Source organism: Gossypium arboreum, chromosome 1 (genome assembly GCF_025698485.1).
Source record: "Gossypium arboreum isolate Shixiya-1 chromosome 1, ASM2569848v2, whole genome shotgun sequence".
Taxonomy (NCBI): Eukaryota; Viridiplantae; Streptophyta; class Magnoliopsida; order Malvales; family Malvaceae; genus Gossypium; species Gossypium arboreum.
Window position 1 is genome coordinate 36,780,486 of NC_069070.1, and position 22,110 is coordinate 36,802,595.

At 34.4% G+C, this 22,110-nt stretch overlaps 1 non-coding gene across 1 annotated transcript; it reads left to right on the top strand.

Annotated features, from left to right (window-relative positions):
* The first annotated feature begins 1,970 nt into the window (after positions 1–1,970).
* On the top strand, positions 1,971–2,077 carry LOC128281448 (small nucleolar RNA R71). Its single transcript, XR_008271660.1, has one exon. It is a non-coding gene; the product is annotated as a small nucleolar RNA R71 (small nucleolar RNA).
* Positions 2,078–22,110: the final 20,033 nt, after the last annotated feature.

Below are 22,110 nucleotides of genomic sequence, written 5' to 3' on the forward strand. Positions count from 1 at the left end.
ATTTACCATAAATTATCCAGAAACAATTAGAAGTCATGCCTTATATGCATAGATTCCCCTTTGAGTCTAGTTTCATTAGAAACAAACGGTATGAGCATTAGAGCTCTGTACGAGATGATATCCAGGTCGTAATGCGCAAAGGTCAGTATAGTCTAACCCTGAAACAGGGGAGACTTTAACTAATAAACTGTACCAATTGGCCGGACCAAAAATTCTAGAAATAAATCCATGGATGGATATATGAGTCTAAATTCGGGGAAAATTTACGGATTTGGTTTTCGAGTTCTGGAACTCGAGATATGATTTTTAAGGTGGCAGTGATGCAGTTAACTAGCCTGCCTGGAACAGAAAAAGGAAAACAAAAAAAAATAATTTTCCAAGAGAGGAATAAGTAAAGTAAGCCCGGTAACACCTCGTGGTCAAATCCGGTGACGGTCACGGGTTTGGGGTGTTACATGGTCATTATTAATAGTATTACGAGCTTAAAGAGTAACTGAGTCATCACCCACACAAAATGTGAGTTCACTTGTACCAATATCAATAACGGTTCTAGCAGTTGCTAAAAAGGGCCTTTCTAGAATTAGAGGTGCATCACTACCCTCTTCTATGTCTAGAACAACAAAATCGATAGGGAATATAAATTTATCAATTTTTACAAGTACATCTTCAATGATACCTCTAGAAAATCTGATAGTTTTATCGGCTAACTGAATACTCATCCTAATTTGTTTGGGTTTCCCAAGACCTAGTTGTTTAAACATTTTGTAGGGCATGACATTAATACTATCCCCTAAATCCTCCAAAGCATTTTTAACATTTAAGCTACCAATTAAACAAGGAATCGTAAAACTCCTTGGATCTTTCAATTTGTTGTCTAGCTTGTTCTATAGAATGGCTGAGCAAACCGCATTTAACTCCACATGAGACGCTTCATCCAACTTTCATTTATTTGCTAAAAGCTCCTTTAAGAATTTGACTGCGTTTGGCATCTGCGAAAGAGCTTCAATAAACGGTAAATTAATGTGTAATTTCTTTAATAGTTTAAGGAATTTACCAAATTGTTCATCTGTGCGGTATTTCCTTGTCGCATTAGGGTATGGCACTCGTGGTTTGTACTCTTTACTTACCGGTTTTTGCTCATTGTGGTCTACCTTGCTTTTACCTTTACTTATCACAATTCCTTCCTTCGGTTCTGGTTCAGGTTCAACTAACCCTTCCTCGTCTTGGATAGTAATTGTTGAGTTGTTCCCTTGGGTTAAATTCAGTGTTACTTAGTAGGCTACCTTGTGGTCATTTAGAAATCAATTTGGCGAGTTGGCCTATCTGAGTTTCGAGCCCTTGGATCGATGCCTGTTGATTCTTTAAGTGTTGTTTCGGTATTTTGAAAGTGAATTTTCAACAGTGAGATAAGCTTTGTTAGTATCTCCTCAAGGTTCGGCTTCTTTTCCTGTTGGTAAGGTGGTTGTTGGAAGCCTGGAGGTGGTGGTGGTCTCTGATTCCCCTGGCCTCCCCGTGAGAAATTTGGGTGGTTCCTCCATCCTGCATTGTAAGTGTTACTATAAGGATTATTTTGAGGTCAAGGATTATTACCCATATAATTTAATTGCTCGTTTTCCATGATGTGGTCATAAGGTGGGTATTCTGAATTGCTCGTCCCTTATCCACTTACATTGCATTGCATTACTGGGTGAACCTGTAAAGAACCAAGAAAACCATCAATTTTTCTATTCAAAAGTTCTACCTGATTAGAGAGCATGGTGACCGAATCGATGTTAAAAACACCAGCTGCTTTCATTGGCTTTGTCTTCATAACTTGCCACTAATAATTATTCAGTGACATCTCTTCTATAAATTCATAAGCATCCTCAGGTGTCTTATTATCGATAGTCCCACCAGTAGCTGCGTCAACCATCTGTCTAGTTGAAGGATTTAGGCCATTGTGAAAATTTTGAACCTGTAGCTAGAGTGGTAGCCCATGGTAAGGGCACCTTCTCAACAGATTCTTGTATCTCTCCCATGCATCGTAGAGTGTTTCTAGACCCATCTGCACAAAAGACGAGATATCATTCCTTAACTTAGCCGTTTTAACCGGCGAAAAATATTTTAGTAAAAACTTTTCGGTCATTTGTTCCCAAGTAGTGATTGACCCTCGTGGTAACGAGTTCAACCACTATTTAGCCTTATTCCTTAATGAAAAGGGAAATAACCAAAGATAAATGGCATCATTAGAAATGCCATTGATTTTAAATGTGTCACAAAACTCCAGAAAATTTGCCAAGTGATTGTTTGGATCCTCATCCTACAAACCATCAAACTGAACAAATTGTTATATCATTTGAATCGTGTTAGGTTTCAGTTCAAAATTATTTGCAGCAATAGCAGGCCAAACTATACTTGACTCAGTTCCTATTAAATTCAGTTTAGAATAATCATACATAATGTGCGGAGTAGGATACTGATTTATTGGATTAGCAGTAATCGCTAGAGGTAGCGGATTTTTCTTGATTTTCAGTCATCTCCTCGGTTGTGGTTTGAGTATCGTCCTTTTGCTCTTCTCTTTGTATCTTAAGCTTCGTCTTATTTCTCTTCGGTTTCTGTGAGCTGTGCGATCGATCTCACTATCAAAAAGTAATGGTCCTGAAGGGTTTCTTCTGGTCATAAACTAGAAAAACCTGTCAGAAGCGAATAAAAGAGAAAATTAGAAAAGAAAATAAAAATTTAAATTGCAAATAAAGTAAAATGTATAAAGTAATAAAAATCGAGTGTTCCTAATATCTTAGTTTCCCGGCAACGGCGCCAAAAACTTAATACATGATATTCGCGACAGGTTTTGAAAATTTATAATTAATCGTTCTTGAAACTAACTATTATCACGATGAAGGCGAGTGTACCTATCGAACAATAGTATAGCTTTAGCAAGACCAGATTGTCAAACCCAAAGGAACCAAGAGTACTAGTAATTACTTTCTTTTTATTATCTAGCCTAAAAAATTAAGGGATTTGTTTATCTAAACCAATTAACTAAACTAAGGGTTCACAGAGAGAAAATTGGGAAAAAGCTTTTTGGAAAACTTTGATTGATTAAGACAATACCCAAGGAAAAATCCACCTAGACTTCACTTGTAATTTAACTCTGAATCAGAGATTTATTCATTTGACTTGATCCGTAGAAATCCCTAAGTTATATTATTATCTCTCTCGAGACTAATAACGTCTAACCCTAGGTTGATTAATTGAAATCTCTTTCTAATTAACACCCTAGTGTTGCATTAACTCGATCTATGGACTCCTTTATTAGGTTTGTAATATCTCAAATTAGGGCCTAATCAGAATAGTGGTTTCGGGACCACAAATCCAAGATAGAAATAATTATTTTATAATTATTTTGAGGTCTATGATATGATTGCATGATTGTATGAAAATTTCGTGAAGAAATTCTATGCATAAAGTGCTTAATTTGAATTAGGGACTAAATTGAATAAGTTGTAAAACTTGCATTCCAGAAGCTTTTAGTATGAAATCGCTTTGGAATATTAATTAGGAGGTCTTAAATAGAAATTTAACCAATTTCTAAGATTTTGGACAAAAATGGGCTTGTACATGAAAAATTACAAAAAAAGGCATTAAAGGCATTTTTTTCATTTGGTAAATATAGTCATTAAAAAGGGAAAAATAACAAAAAAATGGACTCATCTTCTCCATAAGGGCTGCCAAATTTTTCTTGTCACCATAGCTAGGGTTTTCAACATTTTTAAGCCTTGATTGTAAGTGATTTTCATGCCTATTTTTAATGCTCTTTTCGATTTTAAAATCTAGAAAGCATTTTCTATCATTTTCTAGCAATATTTTGAGCTAGGATGCATGTATGAAAATTTACCCATGTGTGACATAATTGTATTTTGATGAATAATGAAGGAATATGATGGTTTGATGTGTGTTTAACAACTTTTACCTAGTAGTTTTATGTGAAAACACCTAAAAAGGGACTTAATTGTAAAAAAGGGTAAAATTGATGGTAAAAATCTAATTTTTAGTGTGAAATATGGGCTGTTATGGACACTAGGAAATTTGGTTATGCCTAGATGTCATAGGAAATGCATGTAACTCATTGTACAAACTTAAGGACTCAATTGTAAATAATTAAAAAGCTAGGGGTAAAATGGTAATTTCTATCCGAGCCCGTATTAGGGGCTGTTTTGATGAATGTGTATGTTGAATCAATTAATTTGGCATTTTAGATCAAGAGAAACAAGATACAAGTCGTGATCGAGGGAAAAATAAAGTTTACGAGGAATAGGCTCGATTTCTAACATTTTGTACCGAGGTAAGTTCATGTGTAAAGGTAGTAACATAATTGTCATTTTAAGTAATTTAATGTTATTTATATGATATGATGATTATATCATGAAATATTATTGTTTGTGGTTATTATTGAGTAATATGCAAATTATGTGAGCTACTTAATAAATATGAAATGCTACCAAGTATCGGTTCCGACATTCCGTGGAAGACGGCAAAGATGTGTGATTGAGGAAAATCCCGTTTGAACCTTGGGAGTAGATTAGGATACAAGTGACATGTCACTAGGATATTTGAGTTCCGAACTCGTTGAGTTGAGTCTGATTTCGTGAGATGTAACTAGGCATCCGAACTCGTTGAGTTGAGTCCGAGTTCGCTTATGGATGCGAACGCTCGAGCTCGTTGAGTTGAGTCCAAGTTCACTTATGGGCGGGTACATAGTAGCTTGGCTACATAATTTCTGCAGGCTATTGAGTTTGTCTAGCTACGGGTATGGCACTTATGTGCATGCAATCCGTGTATCCAAATTATATTCTGATGTGTTCAACGGGTGAATCTTAAGTGAATAAGGAGAATACTTAAGACGAAGGTGACATGTTGGTAAGTGTGGTGAATGAGAAAATTAGACAGGTATGCGTTAAACCCTCGGGTTGAGAACTTGGTATGATGAAATCGTGGTAAGATAGTAAATGCAAATGCAACATGAATGTCTTGGTGATATTTATGCAAATGATATTTTATATTGGATTGCATGATTATGTTACTTGCTATTTGCATGTGAACTTACTAAGCATTTATGCTTACTCCCTCCTTTTCATTCTTTGTAGTTTTGAAAAACCAGATCAGAAATCGGGAACGGTCGGAGGCTCGCTCACACTATCCGTGGACCATTTTGGTATAGTGGCTTGTATATTTTGAGTATGGCACGCATAGCATTATAATCATTTTGTGTATATGATCTTATGATATGGCTATTCGGTGGTAAGGAAATGTTTGGTAATTATTAGCCATTGGAATGGCTAATCAAGATCATATTTGGTGTTATGTATGCTTAATGTGCTATCTATTCCATGGAAATTCATAAAAAGGTGAAATTTGATATAAAACAGTATCATACAGTAGCATTGACGTGAGTTTGAAAAATCACTAAAAATAGTAGAGATAGAATTAGATGGTGAATAAAATATGAAATTGAAGCTTATTGAGTCTATATTCATATTAAAGAAACAAAATAGGTAAATGAGTTGTATTTCATGAGATATTTGGGTTTTGGTGGAATAGGGCAGAGAAATTTTTGAATCCCCTATTATGATTTTAGAAATTCACTAAACATTGTAAAAAAATAATTATGAGTCATAATTTATATGTATAGATTCCTTATTGAGTCTAGTTTTAAGAGAAACAAACAGCATAGTCATTTGAATTCCGTACAGAGAGAAAAGTGATTCGTAGTGAAAAGAGGTCAGAGTAGTCGAACACTGAAATAGGGGAAACTTTAACTAATAAAATGTACTAATTGGACCAATCAAAAATTTTGAAAAAAACTTAACAAATATATATGAGTCTAGTTTCAGGAAAAATTTACAGAGTTCAATTTTTAGTTTCGTAACTCGAGATATGATTTTTTTAGCGACTGTGATGCAGATGAGTAGTTTATTACGAAAAGTGAAATAAATTGTTTGAAATTGTTTAAGTGATAAATTAAGTCTGTTAACGCCTCAAGCTCGACTCTAGCGATGGTCTTGAGTAAGGGGGTGTTACATTTGGTGGTATCAGAGCTACGGTTTAGTCGGTTCTTGGACTAACGTGGCATATGTATAGGTCTTGCTATACATGACATATATATATATATATATTGTGATAGTGTGATGACTCCTGACCTTTTAAATGATTTTCTTATAGTAAATGGATCCAAATCCAGCTGTGGCCGATGATGTAGAGAGAAATATGCTAGCTCCTGCTGAAGGGGCGGTGCCGACTAAAAATCAACCTCCTATTGTTGGTCAAGGAGGAGGAGAAGGGGCTCAGGAAGCCTTTCTCCAGATGATGAATGCATGGTACACCGAGTTCGTTCGTACGAACCCGAATGCTCAACAACCTCCCCCACCTCCCCCGATTCCTCAACCTGTACCCCCGATGCCTCAAGGTATGGATCTGATGAAATTTCATAGAACCCCAGTTGACATAATTCGCAAGCAAGGGGCTAAAGAATTCAAGGAAAATGTTGATGATGATGCTGAGAAAGCAGAATTTTGGCTTGAGAATTCTATTCGGGTATTTGATGAATTATCTTGTACACCTAAAAAGTGCTTGAAATGTGCTATCTCCTTGTTGAGAGATTCAGCCTATTATTGGTGGAAGATATTGATTTCAGTGGTACCGAAAGAGAAAGTGACTTGGGAGTTTTTTCAAGAAAAATTTTGGAAGAAATACATCAGTGAAAGATTTGTTGAACAGAAGTGTAAAGAGTTTCTCGAGTTGAAGCAAGGCAATATGACAGTTACTGAGTATGAAAGGGAGTTCATTCGGTTGAGTAAGTATGCTAGAGAATGTATTCCTTCAGAGGCTAAAATGTGCAGACGATTTGAAGACGGACTCAATGAAGGCATCAAAGTATTTGTGGGAATTCTTGAGTTGAAAGAGTTCGTAGTACTTGTTGATCGGGCTTGCAAGGCTGAAGAACTAATTAAAGAAAAAAGAAAGGCTGAGGCTGAGATTAGAAATTTGAAGAAAAGACCGATGAGCAGTGCATTCCCACCGCAATCTAGAAAATCCAGAGATATGTATTCTCGTTCTCATGTTTTGGCCGGACATTCGTATAGGAAACGTAAGAAGCAAAATGTGGGTTTAAAATCTCAGACTATTTTTATGGCTAGTGTGGGAAATTCGAGATTTGTTAGACCCGAGTGCCAACAATGTGGTGAAGTCACCTTGGTCCATGTAGAACTAACGAATGTTACCAGTGTGGTTCTTCAAATCATTTTATTAGAAATTGTCCCGAGAGAATTGAGAAAGAAAAATTTTAGAGTGCAAAACCTAGTGGTGTAGTTTCGAGAGGAAGATCTTCGAGAAATGTTAGGAATGAGGCAAGCAGCAAGAATGTAGTCAGTGATTCAGTGTTTAAATCTGAAGCTAGAGCTCCAGCTAGAGCTTATGCCATAAGGGCGCATAAAGATGCTTCATCTCCTGATGCGATCACTGGTATTTTCTCTCTTTATAATGTTAATGTTATTGCTTTGATTAACCCCGGTTCTACTCATTCATATGTGTGCATGAAATTGGTGTCTAATATGAGTATACCTGTTGAGTCTATGGAATTTATGATTAAAGTGTCAAACCCGTTAGGTAAATGTGTTATAGTTGATAAAGTATGCAAGAAATGTCCTTTGATGGTTAAAGGTCATTATTTTCCGGCCGACTTGATCTTGTTGTCATTTGACGAATTTGATGTTATTTTGGGTATGGATTGGTTGACATTGCATGAAGTTATAGTAAATTGTAAACAAAAGGTTATTAAATTAAAATGTGAAAATGGTAAAATTATGCGGGTTGAATCAGACGAATCAGAGGCATTGCCTAGTGTGATTTCTTCGATGTCGGCTCAGAGATATTTGAGAAAGGGTTCTGAACCTTATTTGGCGTATGTGTTGAATACAAAGGAATTTGAGAAGAAAATTGAATCAGTGCCAATTGTATGTGAATTCACGGATGTATTTTTAGAAGAGTTTCCTAGTTTGCCTCCTGTCAAAGAAGTAGAATTTGGTATTGAGTTGATACCGGGAACAACTCCGATCTCGATTGCTCCATATAGAATGGCACCAACAAAGTTGAAAGAATTAAAGTCACAGTTGCAAGAGTTGACTGGCAAAGGCTTTGTGAGACCGAGTTTTTCGCTTTGGGGTGCTCCCGTATTATTTGTGAAAAAGAAGGATGGTTCTATGAGATTGTATGTAGACTATCAACAGATAAATAAGGTAACAATCAAGAACAAGTATCCATTGCCGAGACTTGACAATTTGTTTGATCAGCTGAAAGGAGCAACATGGTTTTCAAAGATTGACTTGAGGTTTGGATACTACCAGCTGCAAGTAAAAAAGTCAGATGTGCCTAAAACTGCTTTTAGAACAAGGTACGGCCATTATGAATTTTTAGTTATGCCATTCGGTTTGACAAATGCTCCTGATGTGTTTATGGATTTAATGAATCGCATATTTCGGCCATACTTGGACAAGTTTGTTGTGGTATTTATTGATGATATCTTAATTTATTCAAAAGATAAGACAGAGCATGCTGAGCACTTGAGGATAGTTTTGCAAACTTTGAGAGATAAGTAGTTGTATGCCAAGTTTAGTAAGAGTGAGTTTTGGCTTCGAGAAGTAGGATTTTTAGGTCATATTGTTTCAGGTGATGGTATACGGGTTGATCCCAGTAAAATTTTGGCTATTGTTGATTGGAAACTGCCGAAGAATGTAACTGAGGTTGGAAGTTTCTTGGGTCTAGCTGGTTATTATCGATGGTTTGTAAATGGATTTTCTATAATTGCTACTCCTATGACTAGACTACTCTGAAACGATGTTAAATTTGAGTGGACGGAAGAATGCCAATAGAGCTTTGAGAAATTGAAAAAGTTACTGACTGAAGCACCCGTGTTGGTACAACCCAAGTCAAGTAAAGAATTTGTGGTGTATAGTGATAATTCTCTAAATGGCTTGGGATATGTACTTATGCAAGAAGGAAAAGTTGTGGCTTATGCTTCGAGGTAGTTAAAACCTCACGAAAGGAATTATCAGACTCATGATTTGGAACTGGCTGCTATAGTGTTTTCTTTGAAGATTTGGCGACATTATCTGTATGGTGAAAAGTGCCGAGTATATACCGACCACAAAAGTCTCAAGTACTTGATGTCACAAAAAGACTTGAATTTGAGACAGCGGAGATGGTTAGAATTATTGAAAGATTATGAGCTTGCGATTGACTACCATCCAGGAAAAGCGAATGTGGTTGCCGATGCTTTGAGTAAAAAGTCATTGTTTGCTTTGAGAGCTATGAATACTCAGTTGACGGTGTCTGACGATGGTTCGATTCTAACAGAGTTGATAACAAGACTGATGTTTTTACAAGATATTTGTGAAGCTTAGAAAAGTGACAAAGATTTGCAAGCCAAGAGGAAGCAATGTGAGGCTGATACAGGATCAGATTTTAGAATTGGTTTTGATGGTTGCTTGATGTTTAAAGATCGGATTTGTGTACCAAAAAATAATGAGTTGATTCAAAAGATCTTGCACGAAGCACATAGTGGTTGTTTTTCAATCCACCCGGGCAGTACAAAAATGTATAATGATTTGAAGAAAATGTATTGGTGGAACGGAATAAAAAGAGATATCTCCTAGTTTGTATCGAAATGCTTAATTTGTCAACAAGTGAAAGCTGAACACCAAGTGCCTTCAGGACTACTTCAACCTATCATGGTTCCCGAATGGAAATGGGATCGAATTACTATGGATTTTGTATCAGGGTTACCATTAACTCCGAGGAAGAAAGATGCCATCTGGGTAATAGTTGATAGATTGACTAAATCGGCTCATTTTATTCCGATACGTACTAATTATTCTATTAATAAGTTGACTGAATTGTATATCAATGAGATTGTTAGGCTTCACGGAGTACCTTTGTCAATCATTTCGGATAGAGATCTGAGATTTACATTGCAATTTTGGCAAAAGTTGCAAGAGGCATTAGGTACGAAGTTAAATTTCAGCACTGCCTTCCATCCACATACTGATGGACAATCAGAGAGAGTAATTCAAATTCTTGAAGACATTCTCAGATGTTGTGTATTAGAATTCCACGGTAGTTGGGAAAGATACTTACCATTGGTAAAATTTACCTACAAGAATAGTTATCAGACGAGTTTGAAGATGGCACCTTATGAAGCATTGTATGGCTGCAAGTGTTGGACGCCATTGTATTGGACTGAACTCAAAGAAAATCAGATTTACAGAGTTGATCTAATTAAAGAAACCAAAGAAAAAGTGAAAGTGATTCGAGATTGTTTGAAAGCTGCTTCAAATAGACAGAAATCCTACGCGGATTTGAAACGAAAAGAAATCGAGTTTCAAGTCGGCGATAAGGTATTTTTAAAAGTGTCTCCATGGAAGAAAGTTCTTAGATTTGGTCGGAAAGGCAAGTTGAGTCTGCTTTTTATCGGACCGTATGAGATAATTAAAAGAGTTGGACCGATAGCATATAAGTTACCATTACCATCTGAATTAGAGAAGATTCATGATGTGCTCCACGTTTCTATGTTACGTTGGTATCGTTCGGATCCTTCACATGTAATTTCACCGACGAAAATTGAGCTACAACCGGATATGACTTACAATGAAGAACCGATTAAGATTTTAGCTCGGGAGGTCAAGCAACTAAGAAATAAAAGTATCGCTCTCGTGAAAGTATTGTGACAAAAACATGGGGTAGAAGAGGCTACATGGGAGCCCAAGGAAACTATGAGGAATCAATACCCATACCTGTGTACTGGTAAGATTTCGGGGACGAAAATCCCTAAAGGGGGAGAGTTGTAATATCCCGAATTAGGGCCTAATCAGAAGAGTGGTTTTGGGACCACAAATCCGATATAGAAATAATTATTTTATAATTATTTTGAGGTCTATGATATGATTCCATGATTGTGTGAAAATTTCGTGAAGAAATTCTATGCATAAAGTGCTTAATTTGAAATTAGGGACTAAATTGAATAAGTTGAAAACTTGCATTCTAGAATCTTTTAGTATGAAATTGCTTTGGAATATTAATTAGGAGGTCTTAAATAGAATTTAACCAATTTCTAAAATTTTGGACAAAAATGGGCTTGTACATGAAAAATTACAAAGAAAGGCATTAAGGGCATTTTTGTCATTCAGTAAATATAGTCATTAAAAAGAGAAAAATAATACAAAAATGGACTCATCTTCTCCATAAGGGCAGGGTTTTCAACATTTTTGAACCTTGATTGTAAGTGATTTTCATGTTTGTTTTTAATGCTCTTTTCGATTTTAAAATCTAGAAAGCATGTTCTATCATTTTCTAGCAATATTTTGAGCTAGGATGCATGTATGAAAATTTACCCATGTGTGACATAATTGTATTTTGATGAATAATGAAGGAATATGATGGTTTGATGTGTGTTTAACAACTTTTACCTAGTAGTTTTATGTGAAAACACCTAAAAAGGGACTTAATTGTAAAAAGGGTAAAATTGATGGTAAAAATATAATTTTTAGTGTGAAATATGGGCTGTTACGGACACTAGCAAAATTCATCTATGCCTAGATGTAATGGGAAATGCATGTAACTCATTGTACAAACTTAAGGACTCAATTGTAAATAATTAAAAAGCTAGGTTTAAAATGGTAATTTTTATCCGAGCCCGTATTATGGGCTGTTTTGACAATTGTGTATATTGAATAAATTAATTTGGCATTTTAGATCAAGAGAAATAAGATTCGAGTCGTGATCGAGGGAAAAATAAAGTTTACGAGGAATAGGCTCGATTTCTAACATTTTGTATCGAGATAAGTTCATGTGTAAATGTAGTAACATAATTGTCATTTTAAGTAATTTAATGTTATTTATATGATATGATGATTATTATCATGAAATATTATTGTTTGTGGTTATTATTGAGTAATATGCAAATTATGTGAGCTACTTAATAAATATGAAATGCTACCAAGTATCGGTTCCGACATTCCGTGGAAGACGGCAAAGATGTGTGATTGAGGAAAATCCCGTTTGAACCTTGGGAGTAGATTAGGATACAAGTGACATGTCACTAGGATATTTGAGTTCCGAACTCGTTGAGTTGAGTCTGAGTTCGTGAGATGTAACTAGGCATCCGAACTCGTTGAGTTGAGTCTGAGTTCACTTATGGATGCAAACGCTCGAGCTCGTTGAGTTGAGTCCGAGTTCACTTATGGGTTGGTTACATGGTAGCTTGGCTACATAATTTTTGCAGGCTATTGAGTTTGTCTAGCTGCGGGTATGGCATTTATGTGCATGCAATCCGTGTATCCAAATTATATTCCGATGTGTTCAACGGGTGAATCTTAAGTGAATAAGGAGAATACTTAAGACGAAGGTGACATGTTGGTAAGTGTGGTGAATGAGAAAATTGGACAGGTATGCGCTTAAACCCTCGGGTTGAGAACTTGGTATGATGAAATCGTGGTAAGATAGTAAATGCAAATGTAACATGAATGTCTTGGTGATATTTATTCAAATGATGTTTTATGTTGGATTGCATGATTATGTTACTTGCTATTTGCATGTGAACTTACTAAGCATTTATGCTTACTCCTTCCTTTTCATTCTTTGTAGTTTTGACAAGCCAGCTCGGAAATTGGGAATGTCCGGAGGCTCATTCACACTATCCGTGGACCATTTTGGTATAGTGGCTTGTATATTTTGAGTATGGCATGTACAGCATTATAATCATTTTGTGCATATGATCTTATGATATGACTATTGGGTGGTAGGGAAATGTTTGGTAATGATTAGCCATTAGAATAGCTAATCAAGATCATATTCGGTGTTATGTATGCTTAATGTGCTATCTATTCCATGGAAATTCATAAAAAGGTGAAATTTGCTATAAAACAGTATCATACAGAAGCAATGATGTGAGTTTGAAAAATCACTAAAAATAGTATAGACAAAATGAAATGGTGAATAAAATATTAAATTTAAGCTTATTGAGTCTATATTCATATTGAAGAAACAAAACAGGTAAATGAGTTGTATTTCATGAGATATTTGCGTTTTGGTGGAATAGGGTTAGAGTAATTTTTGAATCCCCTATTATGATTTTAGAAATTCACTAAACATTGTAAAAAATAATTAGGAGTCATACTTTATATGTATAGATTCCTTATTAAGTCTACTTTTAATAGAAACAAACGGAATAGTCATCGTAAGTCTGTATAGAGATAAAAGTGATTTGTAGTGAACAGAGGTCAGTGCAGTCAAACACTGAAACAGGGGAAACTTTAACTAATAAACTATACTAATTGGCTTGACCAGAAATTTTGAACAAAAATTAGTAAATAGATATATGAGTCTCATTTCAAGAAAAATTTACGAATTTTAATTTCGAGTTTTAAACTTGAGATATGATTTTTTTAGCGACTGTGACGCAGATGAGCAGTTTATTATGAAAAGTGAAATAAATTGTTTGAAATTGTTTAAGTGATAAATTAAGTTTGTTAACGCCTCAAGCTCGACTCCGGCGATGGTCTTGGGTAAGGGGGTGTTACAAGGTTTCACTCTAATCCGGCAAAATCTTGTCTCCCTATCTCTAGGTGTGAAATCAACTCCACTTAATTACGACAAATTTACTCTTAGACAGGGACCTTTTCTCCTCTGAATAAGCGCATTAACTTGAACCAATATCATGGAATGTTAAAACAAGAATTAAGAACACATAATTAAGAACATGTCAAATATTTATCATACAATTCAGATAATAATAACAAGATCCGTCTTAGGTTTCATTCCCCTTAGGTATTTAGGGGTTTTAGTTCATAATTATGAAAGAAAACATCTCAAAAGAATAAAGATAACAAAACATAAAGAAAACCCAAAACTCCTGAAGGAAATTGAAGGGAGATCTTCGGTCTTGACGATGAATCCGGCTTCTGAGATGGATCAATCAGTTTTCCTTGAGTAATTCCTTGCCTCCTACTCCCTGTGTGTCCTCTAAGCACCTCCTCAGGTGTTTAAATAGGCTTTAGAATGCCTAAAAGACCTCAAAAGTGGCCTTTTCTGAATAGGATTCGACTTGGGCCCGACAGGGACACGCCCGTGTGCGATTGCTTTAGACCATGGTTAAGGCTGTTAAATAGGCACGGGCATGTGGTCTACCCGTGTGAGTCGTGCTTCAATTCTGCCAAATGGACACGGCCGTGTGGCCTACCCATGTGAGGAAGTCTCGGTCGTGTTGATTTCTCATGTTGGCCCGTTTTCTCCCTTTTTTGGCCTGTTTCTCGCTCTTTTTACTCTCCTATGCTCACCTAAGTATAAAACATAAAATTAAAGGATTAGGACATCGAATTCACCAAATCTAAGGAAATCATCCATAAATGTCCTAAGCATGGGATAAAAATATGTATAAATTACGGTTTATCAGAGATTACTCACACTATCTATCAGCTTATGTCGGTATATATATGGTAAACCAATTATGGTTGTAATGGCATGTATACATTATGTTGGCCATATTGGCATGAAAATGTAAATGATTATTGTAAACTAGCCATTGGAGTGTCTAGTGATGATTATGTTTTGGTAAATGTATATATGTATTTAAGTTCATGTTATGGTGATAAGCATAGGTATTATATATTGTCTGATTAACAAATGGGAAACAAGTATGCTTATTAAAGACTAAGATTGTAAACATGAATGCTTGTGATGATATATCATGTTGAATGATAGAATTTACTTATCTTGAACGCTTGAAATAGTTAGTATTTGTATGTATGATTCAAGTGCAGTCATGGGTGAAATTTTGGCTGAGAAATAAAGCTAGAAATGGCTTTATTTTGTCCACATAGGCAAACACATGGGCGTGTGTCTAGACCGTGTGTGACACACAGCTTGGTAACATGGGCATGTGGATAGGCTGTTGTCCCTTACACCTTAATTTTTAAGAAACAGAATGCTCGGAATTGAGCACACGGGCAGAGACATGGCGTGTGTCTCAGCCGTGCGTACCCCACGTACTAGCACACGGGTATATGGCATGGTCGTGTGTGTAAGTCTAAGAGTTACACGGGGTCGAACACGGCCTCTAACACGAGCGTGTCCCAGGGTCACACGGGCGTGTGAGCCCTGCACCTTGGAAAAATTTTGAAAAGTCACGAAAAATTTTTAGAGGTTCTGATTAAGTCCCAACTCATTTCTAAAGGTCGTATTGGACCTCAAGGGTCCATTTAAGGGACGTTTCGAATAATCTTGGTTAATGAATAGTGATTAACATGAAGTGCCTGTAAATGTTCTGAAAATTTTTGGTAACGTCCCATAACCTTATTTCGGTGATGGATACGAGTTAGGGGTGTTACATGATAGACGATATATTATTCTTTCAATCAGCTTGCTTATTTCTAATTAGACTAAGGACATTTTTAGGTTCATCTACTAATAAACTTGTCTTTCCATATTATGATCTGACTACGAAATACCGCTTAGTATTAGTTAAACCTTAGATAACAATGAGCTAACATCTACTTCCATGTTATTTTGCGTCCAAAAACTATTGAGGACAATATAAAAATGGTATTAATATAATTTATGGATAATTTTATTAAACCAATTTTTTTGAAAAAAATACAAGTATACAGAACGAATATACTACACTTAGGGCACCAGATCTAAAAGTGTCATTATTTTTGGGGAAACATGGAAAATGTATGCAACAAAATTTTAAAGTTGTTAGTACATGTAGGATAAACTCGAATAGTTAAGAACAATTAAGTCATTGAAAATCTAATGCCTAGATGTGTTCTAATCTACTTTAACAAGTTGGAGAAGTTGTTTTACGATTAAACTTGAATTGTTTGCAGGGAATTGCACTCATTTGCAAAAACAACCATATCTTGGGTTGTAGAACTTTAAATTTGTTTATTCCAAAAATCATTACAAAGATGTAACACCCGTACCTCTCTCGACGTATGGTACGAATGTGAGGCGTCACCGGACACATACTTATCAGAAATCTTAGAAAGTTTTAAAATTTTGAACATTAAAACAATTTTATAAAACCATAAAACCATGTTTAGAATAATTAAGGCTTTAAAGAATTTTAAAATAGTTTAGAAGTGGTTTAAGAGTGATCAGAGGTGTTTTGGACCCAAAATAGGCTCGTAGAAGCCAAAACAAGCCAAAATAGTGCAATGGCCAAGTTTGGCCTAGATGTATTGGTACCTCTAGGGAGATGTACTGTTACATTTAACTCAATGTGCCCATTTTTACACTCTAACTCAGTTTTTCCAAAACAACTGAACCAGGTATCAATATATTGGACCTTTAGGGCCAAAATTAAGCTTTTAACATAGTTGTTTCAATAAATAAATTCAAGGTACTAAAAATTTGAAGCAATGGACCAAAAATTCAAGTTAGAAACACCTCCAACACACACAAAAAAAAAAGCACCCCTAGTTAAGCAATCATGAAACATACAAAAAAGGGCATTTACAACCATGCAAACACAAGCTAAAATAAGAACATCAATAGATTTTTTTAATTTCATTTCAAACATAAAAATATGAATCCAATTTAAGTCTACATGTGCATGTCAATTCTTAAACACAATTGACATCTAAAAAAAATGAAGTACTACCTCAAGCTCGAATGGTGATGCGATGCTCCCAAGCCAGAACCACAAACTTTTCGACAAGTCTATAACATACATGTTTAAAAAAACTAACGAGTGAGATCAATCAGATCAATAAGTCCACAAGGATAATCATACTTATCCTATCTTTTTATTAGTTTTGAGCCCTTAGAAGTATTTATTAAGAACACATATGTTTCGATTTAGCATTTCTAGTAGATTCATTTCTTATTACCGAATTATAAGGGCTCAACTTACATATTGATGGTTTATTAGTCGTTCACGTTATGGGCTTCAACTTTATGACTCTTATTAAGTGATCAAATAATGTTAAATCAAACATATATCCCCTTAGCCATAGTTTCTTAGCATGCTTACACATAAGCTCCTCTTATGGTCATTTGTTCCATATAAACCCAATTTTTATTTTTATTTCTCCTTTGTCAGGGATATACAAAATCAGAAGTTTTGTATAATCATCTTAAGGCTCTTATACTTATAAATTGGATCATATTTTTCTCCTTTATTATTACACACTTGATTTTCATCTTAGTTAACTTATAATAACATTCTTTTGAGTTTCAATGTTAGGAACATGTTATAAAAATATTCATTATTAGTATGTTCATTTATTCAATTTCTATTTCAACTTACTAGCTTATAGCCCTTAGTAAACTTTAGTAAAATGTGACTTAGATACTTGGACTCCATCTAAACATAACCATAGAGCATATGAGTGCTTAGCCATAAGACATTATATCAAATCCCTCCTAAACATCCCAATTTCTAGTGGTGTCGAAAAAGGCAGCTTTGGGACTACTTTTTTGTAAACCGAGTCCATAAATATTTAATATAGGTATTTACAAGTTTATCATATTCATGAATTGAAATTTGGTTAAGTGATTTAACCAAAATTGTGAGCAATTATGGCTTAGAGACTAAATTGTAATAGTTTAATTATTATAGAGTTTAATTAGATTAAGGCTTGGGGACTTAAATAAAAATTATCCAAAGGACCAAGATAGCAAATAGACCTATTTTAATTATATGTTAGTGGATGATGATGTAAAAGGGTCATTAGTTTAGTTAATTAAAGGTTTATGATTAACTAATAATAATTAATTTAATTAATCAAGCTTAATTAACAACTAATCTTATTATATACATAAATATTAGTGGAAAAAAAAGATGAACATCATCTTCTTCAAACTCCAAGTAGTCCCCTACTAGAGAAAACCTTGAAAATTCTTTTAGCTTTTGGTCATCAATTACAAGTCCTTAGCCATTTTTATGAATTTTTATGAATTTTTTTTACCGTAGGAGCTTGATTTAGCTAACCCATGTACTAATTTGTGAAACTGTTAAAGTTTTATAAAGTTTCCGTGGTTGATAATTGAATGATTTTGGTGTTAAATTGTTAAAAATTAAGCTTAGTATATGAAAATGACTAAATTGTAAAGCTAAATTCTTAGTTTCGTGCATTAGGGACCAAATTGAATAGAATGAAAAACAAAATCATGAATTATTGGTGGGGATACAAAATAGAGTGTCCCTAATAAGTTTTGGTGAAATTGAATTTTAATTTGAGGCTTTAAATTGAAAGTTATGTTTGTCCCGATTTTAAGGACTAAATTGACTAATTTGCAAAATTTGTACAAATTGGTATCTGATTTTGATTTGGCTAGAATTTAATAATGGGATATATTTTATGATTTTTTGTAGCTAACAACAACATCAAATCACCGAGAGGAAAAGGAAAATGAAGACTGAAAATCATCAACGAGAGACACGCGAAACCTCAATTTGTACTTCTATAATTTGGAATAGAGATATTTGATTTTTGTATGTTTTTTATTGATTATTGAGATTCTATAATGATTCCATGTGACTATATAAAATGTTTTGGCTAAATTGCTTTGATTAATTTTTAAACATCGAAATAAAGGACTAAAATGAATAAAATAGGAAATGATATGACATACTTAAATTATGATAATATGATATGAAAATTTATATTGAAACATATACTATAATATGAAATATGTGTGTTTGACGATGAAATGGGACTGTGATTGTGAATTTGACTAAGAAATGATATATGTACTAAATTACAAAATAATTTTCATGCAATAGAACAATGTACAGTACAAGAATGTATATGTGACCAAGTACATGGTATGAATATGCAATTAATATGATTTAAAGGTATGGAAATGCTTATATATATAATTGATGCCCATGTAAACTTAGTAAAAGGTTACAATATGATTGACATGCCAATAGGGTTTTATGCGCGCTTGTACAGAATGTGTTTGTATATAGATCACTACAGGTTATACTGGTATCTAGCATTTGTTGCATATCACTAAGTATAATATGGTGTGGTAGAGGAATGTATTAACATATGAATATGCATTTGATGCCTTCAGGCTTTGCACTTTGGTGCCCTTGTGCGTTGTAGTTTAAACTCATACCAGCTATTTGGTGTGGTGTAGTTTACTCGTGTATATCTGAGCTCTATTACTCAGCATACAATTGTTTGTTCCATGCACAGGTGCAGGTATTCCTCGGAGCCCCAGGAAGTGAAGTCATCATCCAAACCCAATTTCAACTCAACAAAGTTTGAATAGTTAATTTCTTTTTGGTCTTGTGGAATATACCTAAGGGTATTTTGGTTTAATATCTCAAATGGTTAAATTGTATAGAATATGACCATATGCTAATGTTTGAATTGGTGATGAACATGTCTATATAGTCATTTTGGTGTCTTATGATAAATGGATATGAAACTAAGTGAATTTTTGGTCAGTTTAGGGTTTGAAAAATTGAAGTTGGTATGGGATATATGGAGTGGTTGTTTGAATATATATATATATATATATATATATATATATGTCTGTGATTTTAGGTCCCTTTCAACCTGTACACAGGTTGATTTCGGTAAAAACAAAATGCCACGTCGCGACGATAAACTTCTGACATCGCAATGAGAAACAAAGCAGAGTTCTTATGGCGATGTCTTTGCTTCAAGTTGAGGTCATGACGAGTAACCCCCAACTTCACGACGTCAACCCAAGATTTTGAAATTATTACAATTTAGTCCCACTTCGACTTTGGGTTACCAAAAGAGCTTTTGAAAGCTCCTGTAAGACCCAAAAATGATTATGTATCATTTTATACACTTGTTTAGTTACATTTGAATGTTTAACAGTTTGAAAATAATGTGAAGTGATCGTAGTTCATTTGGGAACGATGTGACACCTTATAACTTGGACCTGATAATCAAATCAGGTAATGGGGTATTACAACTCTAAACACAACCATATTGCACATAAGTGCATCCATCCAAACACAACAAACATAAGTGCATGACTTGAAGGAAATTGATAGTGCACATAAGTGTAAAGCCCAAATGCAACAGAAAAGTTCTAATCCCCTGATGTCCTTAACCAAACATGTATCTAATCTCAATTGGCATGTCAATTGTATCCTAACCATTTCGCTAAGTCTACTAATGTAACACCCATAACCGTACCTTTTGTCGAATTAGGGTTATAGTGTATTACTATACAATTCAGAACAAATAATAACAAATAGCATCAAGTTCAACAAATTTAATTAACAAATCATAAATAATCAGATTGGAGTAAAGCATATAGTTATGGACCGTAAATCGAGCCTATAGGGCCCTAAAATTAGTTTAAGAACAATAGGGACCAATTCAAAGCAAATCAGAACATACCTTGCTTAATTCATATCAAACTTACCATTCCATGCTTGACCACTTATGCTTAAACTAGGAACTTAACAAGCATACCACACTAGTTACTCATTCCACCACATCAAAAGCACAACACATAACACATTACAAAATACTTGTGAACCATACAATCATGACCAAAAGGTCTTATTACATGCCATATAAGCCAAGTTAAATTCAAAATCTACCAAAGAGGTCCTCGGATAGTGTGATTCTTTGAGTTGATCCGATCTCCCGACTTCCACAAAAATATAATCTACAAAGAAGAAGACAAGAACACGAGTAAGTTTACATAAAGCTTAATAAATTCATCGATTAAATGAAAAAGCTTATCGAATCAAATATAATAATTCAAATAATAAGATTAACAAACATAGTTCCTATCAACAAGGTTATTAACAAAATTCCTGTCAATCACAGCTCTCAACAGGTGAGTAATGCTCAACAATAAATACAAATTAATTTTTCCATATTTCAATAACATTTAGTATTCATTAGACAATGCCCGATGAACGATATACGAACACAAGTACACGGTTAACCATCCAGAACACACAAGACACTCATACGAGTTAATCCAACCAATAACATACCAAGGCACTAAGTGCCTAGCCCATAGGCTAACATCTGCCCCCATAACACATCAAAAAACACTATAGTATAACTCGAAAGTCCACAACATATACAGGACCTCAGTATACTCAGTGAACAGAGGATATACAGAAATCATTTTCACATTTTATATCAATCCCATGCTGTGCACAAAATAACCTATTGGCATGCTAATCGTGCTTTATCCTATGTTCATCCCGCTTAGGATTTATCAACAGAAAATGGTGCTATCGTTTCATTACATCAGTCTCATTTACAACACATTATTTGTATTAATCAACATTCAACAACTTATTTTCAGCTGATATGCTTTTTAAAAAAGTATTATAATTACACCGATCAAACTTACCTGACTAAACTGCAGCACGACTAGGTATAGGGACTATTTTGCAATATTCTCTTTTCCTCGAGTGAAATTTCCTCAATTTTTCACTCGTTCTCGATCTAGAATAATAATTTCAATCAATTACTAATTCCAACAGCAAAAATTAACTCATTTTATGCAATTAAGTCCTTTTAGGAATTTTTACAAATTTACCCCTAATATTTTACTTTTATGTAATTTAGTCCCTAGGCCCCAAACATGCAATTTAACCAATATTATTTAAAACCCAGCCTAGTAGAATATTATAGGACTTCATTATAGCCTATATTTATATTTATTTCATATCTAGTTCTTTTCTTCTATCACTTTAAACAATTTAGTCCTCCAACATTAAAATCATCAAAAACCACTTTACAAAATAGTCTTATCTAACAACCACACTCAATAATACTTCATAAAACTTCAAGAATAACTCAAAATCATCAATGGGCTAATCCATAACATTAAACAATTTTACAAATTAGTCCCTGGGTTAGCTAGGTTAAGCTAATACGAGCTCAAAAACATAAAAATTTCTAAAAACAGGCAAAACTACACTTACCTATCAAAGGTTAAAGCTTGATTGAATGGTTTTTCCTTATTTCCTCTAGGGTTTCAATTTTGAAAGGCTTAATGAGGAAGATGAATGAAATTTTAACATGTTTTTATTATAATAAGTTTATTTAC